Source organism: Gasterosteus aculeatus, chromosome 14 (assembly GCF_964276395.1).
Source record: "Gasterosteus aculeatus chromosome 14, fGasAcu3.hap1.1, whole genome shotgun sequence".
Lineage (NCBI taxonomy): Eukaryota > Metazoa > Chordata > Actinopteri > Perciformes > Gasterosteidae > Gasterosteus > Gasterosteus aculeatus.
Window position 1 is genome coordinate 14,501,437 of NC_135702.1, and position 6,250 is coordinate 14,507,686.

Here is a 6,250-nt window from a genome sequence, read left to right on the forward strand (position 1 = left end):
CCTGGGCTTCTTGGGAACAGGGATGATGGTGGAGGCCTTGAAGTAGGCTGGTACGTGGCATGTCTCCAGGGAGGTGTTGAGGCCTCTCCAAACCGAAGCAGAGTCACTTGCTGAGAACTGTTGTTGGAGTTTCTCAGAGTACAGTTGTTTAGCATCTCTCACCGCCTTGCTAAACTTGTATTTTGACTCTGTGTACTGATCTTTGTCCCCACTCGTAAATGCCTGATCCTTCTGCAGGCGTAGTGTTCTGAGTTCCGCTGTGAACCAGGGTTTGTCGTTGTTGTAACTCACCCTGGTGCATGATGGTATACAGCTGTCCTCACAGAAGCCGATGTAGGAAGTTACAGCCTCTGAACTCATCCAGACTGCCAGTAGCAGTCCTGAAAACATCCCAGTCTGTGCAGTCAAAGCACGCCCGAAGATCCTCCAGCGCCCCACTGGTCAACTTCTTGAATTCCCTCACCACAGGTTGGCAGAGCTTTAGTTTCTGCCTGTATGCAGGAATCAGATGGACCATGACGTGGTCAGAGTGTCCCAGTGCAGCACGAGGGACGGCGTGATAAGCCCTGCTGACTGTGGTGTAACAGTGATCCAGCGTGTTCTCCTTTCTGGTGGGGCATTTAATAAACTGTCTGTACTTAAGGAGTTTGTGTGTGAGATTTCCTTTATAAAAGTCCCCGAGGACAACTACTAACTAACTAAAGAGTCCGGGTTGGTCCACGTCGTATCTGTTCGGCGAGTGTTCGCTGTGCCTCGTGCACTTTGCCCGCCGGCGGCATGTAAACACCGACCAGGATGAATGAAGCGAACTCACAGGGGGAATAAAAGGGTTTGCAGTTGATGAAGAAAGTTTCCAGATCAGGAGAACAGTGTTTTAGGATCACCGTTACGTCGATGCACCAGCTGTTGTTGAAGTGAAAGCAGATTCCTCCACCCTAATAGTGAAGAAAGCACCAAAACGTAGTTTAAACAAAAAGAGGTTGGAAAACTATTCACAAATCATGATACCATCATAAAACAGAAAAATGTGCTTTCCTGAGGTGCTAGTTTGAGGAGAACACTGTTAACCAATGCATTCTTGTGTTCTGTGCGTTTTTAAGCCTTCTCTCGGCCTGCAAACGCCTTAATAGTGAAGAAAGCAACAAAACTTAGTTTGAACAAAAAAGGTTGGAAAACTATTCACAAACCATGATACCATCATGAAAAGGATAAATGTACTTTCCTATGGTGCTAGATTTAGGAAAACACTGTTAACCAATGCATTCTTGTGTTCTGTGCGTTTTTCAGCCTTCTCTCTGCCTGCAAACGCCTTAAGAGTCAAAAAAGCACCAAATCTTAGTTTGAACAAAAAAGGTTGGAAAACTATTCACAAACCATGATACCATCATAAAACAGATAAATGTTCTTTCCTGAGGTGCTAGTTTTAGGAAAACATTGTTAACCAATGCATTCTTGTGTTCTGTGCGTTTTTAAGCCTTCTCTCGGCCTGCAAACGCCTTAATAGTGAAGAAAGCAACAAAACTTAGTTTGAACAAAAAAGGTTGGAAAACTATTCACAAACCATGATACCATCATGAAAAGGATAAATGTACTTTCCTAAGGTGCTAGATTTAGGAAAACACTGTTAACCAATGCATTCTTGTGTTCTGTGCGTTTTTCAGCCTTCTCTCTGCCTGCAAACGCCTTAAGAGTCAAAAAAGCACCAAATCTTAGTTTGAACAAAAAAGGTTGGAAAACTATTCACAAACCATGATACCATCATAAAACAGATAAATGTTCTTTCCTGAGGTGCTAGTTTTAGGAAAACATTGTTAACCAATGCATTCTTGTGTTCTGTGCGTTTCTAAGCCTTCTCTCGGCCTGAAAACGCCTTAATAGTCAAGAAAGCACCAAAACTTACTTTGAACAAAAGAGGTTAGAAAACTATTCACACATAATGATACCATCATAAAACAGATAAATGTACTTTCCTAAGGTGCTAGATTTAGGAAAACACTGTTAACCAATGCATTCTTGTGTTCTGTGCGTTTTTACCTTTCTCTCGGCCTGCAAACGCCTTAATAGTCATGAATGCACCAAAACTTAGTTTGAACAAAAAAGGTTGGAAAACTATTCACAAACCATGATACCATCATGAAAAGGATAAATGTGCTTTCCTGAGGTGCTAGATTTAGGAAAACACTGTTAACCAATGCATTCTTGTGTTCTGTGCGTTTTTCAGCCTTCTCTCTGCCTGCAAACGCCTTAATAGTGAAGAAAGCATCAAAACTTAGTTTGAACAAAACAGGTTAGAAAACTATTCACAAATAATGATACCATCATAAAAAAGATAAATGTACTTTCCCGAGGTGCTAGTTTTAGGAAAACACTGTTAACCAATGCATTCTTGTGTTCTGTGCGTTTTCAGCTTTCTCTCGGCCTGCCAACGCCTTAATAGTCATGAATGCACCAAAACTTAGTTTGAACAAAAAAGGTTGGAAAACTATTCACAAACCATGATACCATCATAAAACAGATAAATGTACTTTCCCGAGGTGCTAGTTTTAGGAAAACACTGTTAACCAATGTATTCTTGTGTTCTTTGCGTTTTTCAGCTTTCTCTCGGCGTGCAAACGCCTTAATAGTCATGAATGCACCAAAACTTAGTTTGAACAAAAAAGGTTGGAAAACTATTCAAAAATCATGATACCATTATAAAACAGATAAATGTTCTTTCTTGAGGTGCTAGTTTGAGGAGAACATTGTTAACCAATGCATTCTTGTGTTCTGTGCGTTTTCAGCTTTCTCTCGGCCTGCAAACGCCTTAATAGTCATGAATGCACCAAAACTTAGTTTGAACAAAAAAGGTTGGAAAACTATTCACAAACCATGATACCATCATGAAAAGGATAAATGTACTTTCCCGAGGTGCTAGTTTTAGGAAAACACTGTTAACCAATGCATTCTTGTGTTCTGTGCGTTTTCAGCTTTCTCTCGGCCTGCAAACGCCTTAATAGTCATGAATGCACCAAAACTTAGTTTGAACAAAAAAGGTTGGAAAACTATTCACAAACCATGATACCGTCATGAGAAGGATAAATGTACTTTCCTGAGGTGCTAGATTTAGGAAAACACTGTTAACCAATGCATTCTTGTGTTCTGTGCGTTTTCAGCTTTCTCTCGGCCTGCAAACGCCTTAATAGTCATGAATGCACCAAAACTTAGTTTGAACAAAAAAGGTTGGAAAACTATTCACAAACCATGATACCGTCATGAGAAGGATAAATGTACTTTCCCGAGGTGCTAGTTTTAGGAAAACACTGTTAACCAATGCATTCTTGTGTTCTGTGCGTTTTCAGCTTTCTCTCGGCCTGCAAACGCCTTAAGAGTCAAAAAAGCACCAAATCTTAGTTTGAACAAAAAAGGTTGGAAAACTATTCACAAACCATGATACCATCATAAAACAGATAAATGTACTTTCCCGAGGTGCTAGTTTTAGGAAAACACTGTTAACCAATGCATTCTTGTGTTCTGTGCGTTTTCAGCTTTCTCTCGGCCTGAAAACGCCTTAATAGTCATGAATGCACCAAAACTTAGTTTGAACAAAAAAGGTTGGAAAACTATTCACAAACCATGATACTGTCATGAGAAGGATAAATGTACTTTCCTGAGGTGCTAGATTTAGGAAAACACAGTTAACCAATGCATTTTTGTGTTCTGTGCGTTTCTAAGCCTTCTCTCGGCCTGCAAACGCCTTAATAGTCATGAATGCACCAAAACTTAGTGTTGGAGCCATTCTGAATACGGCAATGGGATGGCGCTGTTTTTGCCACCAGCCTATTTAACGCCAGGGCTAATTAGTGCAGGTGTGGCGCACAGCGAGGCAGATAACTTTTGACCGTGAGGCACGGCGGATTGGGAACCGAATTGTTTGTTATTTTTGTTATAAATAAATGGATTGACATATCCGATGTTAAGTTCAGAAGTTTTTGAAAGTAAGTTATTTTTATTTTAAGACACAAACAATTCGCCGGAAAACACGAGTACAAAACAACTTAAATGTGCGCCAACAATTAGTCAAAAGCTTGGCTCAGTATGAGAAAAAGACCGATCAAGTTTAGACGGCACGATCCTTGTGCTGTTTGAGCACCTTGTCTTCGACGGCGATCGGCTGAATGGAAACGCTGTCGCGTGCTTTGGATATAGCGTTAGTCGTATACTACGGGCGCAGCGCGTCTCACATTGGACAGTGGAGCAGCCACGGGCGGAGATCGGTGACCGGTAGCGGGGATCGGCGGCGGAGGACGGTGACCGGTAGCGGGGATTGGTAGAGGAGGACGGTGAAACTACGCTGGAGCCTCACAGTGGATAGTGAGGCAGTCCGAACTCGGTCACGACAGAGGTTGGTGAGCGTTCTCACATTGGTCAGTGAGGATTGGACACTACGTCACCAAGAGAAGAAAAGTTGGTTGGACCTGGAACGAGCCGCGAGGTATGAGCAGTTAACACACACGAGTAAGAAGGAATGAAGCAGAGCTGCCTGCAGTTATTAAAGTGTAAACGGCAGGACTAACGAGAACACAATGGATGGACATTTGGTTTATCGACATTGACATTTTCCAACGAGGACTTGAAATAAGAGACATTTGGGTTTGCAAGAAAATGAAAGTGTTAATGGTTTGTTTTTTATTCTGATGCTCGTTTTCATGATATTGTGAAATATTGCTGTTTCTGGGTGGTTGACTGGAAAACAAGGTAAAATGGATGAAGATCATCAAGGTAGTGAGGTAACAAATGTGTCAGCTGACTTACAAAAGGTTAATAAGGATGAAGCCTCTGTGAAAAAAAGGTCTGTAAAATTGACACAAAAAGTACTGCTTTCCAAACTAGGTGGCTTAGAGACACTAAGGAAATCCAAGTTAAGTAAAGCTGCCAATATAAAACAAACTGTTCAAGGGTTAATGTGTCAGTCTGGTTATGAAGCTGAAATAAAAGGTAGCTTCAGCAAATATCAAGCCTTGATTAAAGACGCAAAAGTTGCACATAACCAACTGCTTGAGTTGCTACCCGTAGATGAAAAGGAAAGGCATGAAACCTGGTTCAAAGCAAAGCTGTTAAGTGTGAACGAATTTTGCCATTGCGTAGAAAATCGTTTTAAGAGTGCAAACAATGGTACTACTGAAACCGTTGCCCTTGAGGATGATATAAAGCCAACGGATAGTGTATCAAATGTTGGTACATCATCATGCACTAAAAGCCGTACCAGTGAAAGATCAAGTCGATCAAGCAAAGCTGCATTGGAAGTTGTACACGCGCAAGCAAAAGCCAGGAAAGCTGCACTCATAGCACGTGCAGCAGCGTTAAAAAAGAAACATGAATTGGAAAGGGAGGTGGAATCAATAAGGAAAAAACTGGAACAGGTGGAAATGGATGCTGAGATTGAAGCCTCAGATGCAGAATTGGCAGTACTGCAAACTTTTTCAGATCAGGATGGTATGGAGTCGTACATTGAGAAGCAAAAATCAAAAGAAAGCCCTAACGTTTCTGAGGCGAAGTTTGAAAAATCTACAAGATTGATGAGTAATAAAGGTTTATCTACTGCTAATGTTGCACATGCAGTTGATGACAATTCTACACAACAGATTCTGCAAAGGCAAAATGAAATATCCGAGCTGCTCTTACAACAACACAAAGCAAGCCAACTGTCACCTAGACAACTACCTGTTTTCGAAGGTGACCCATTGAAGTTCAAAATGTTCATGCAAGCTTTTAAGCATTGTGTGGAGGAGAAAGCTGCATCTAAAGGGGATTGCATGTATTTTTTGGAAAGGTACACCAGGGGGCGTCCTCACGACCTTGTGCAAAGCTGTTTACATATGAGTGCGGAGAGAGGTTTTGAAACAGCAAAAGCTCTCCTACGGGAACACTTCGGCAATGAAACAAAGATTACAGCAGCATATATGGAAAAGGTTCTCAACTGGCCTGTGGTGAAGCCTGAAGGGGTTTTGTTTCTACAGGACTATGCATTATTTCTACGTGGATGCTATAATGCAATGTCAGATTTGGAGGACATGAAAGAGCTGGACTTGCCGGCTAACCTCAAAACTATTGTTTCAAAACTTCCTTTTAAGTTGAGGGAAAAATTTAGAAGTTCTGCTTGCGGTATTCGGGAGCGACAACTCCGCAAACCTAACTTTAAAGACGTTGTACACTTTGTGGAATATGAAGTAAAAATCTTGTCTGATCCTATTTTTGGTGATATTCAATCTAT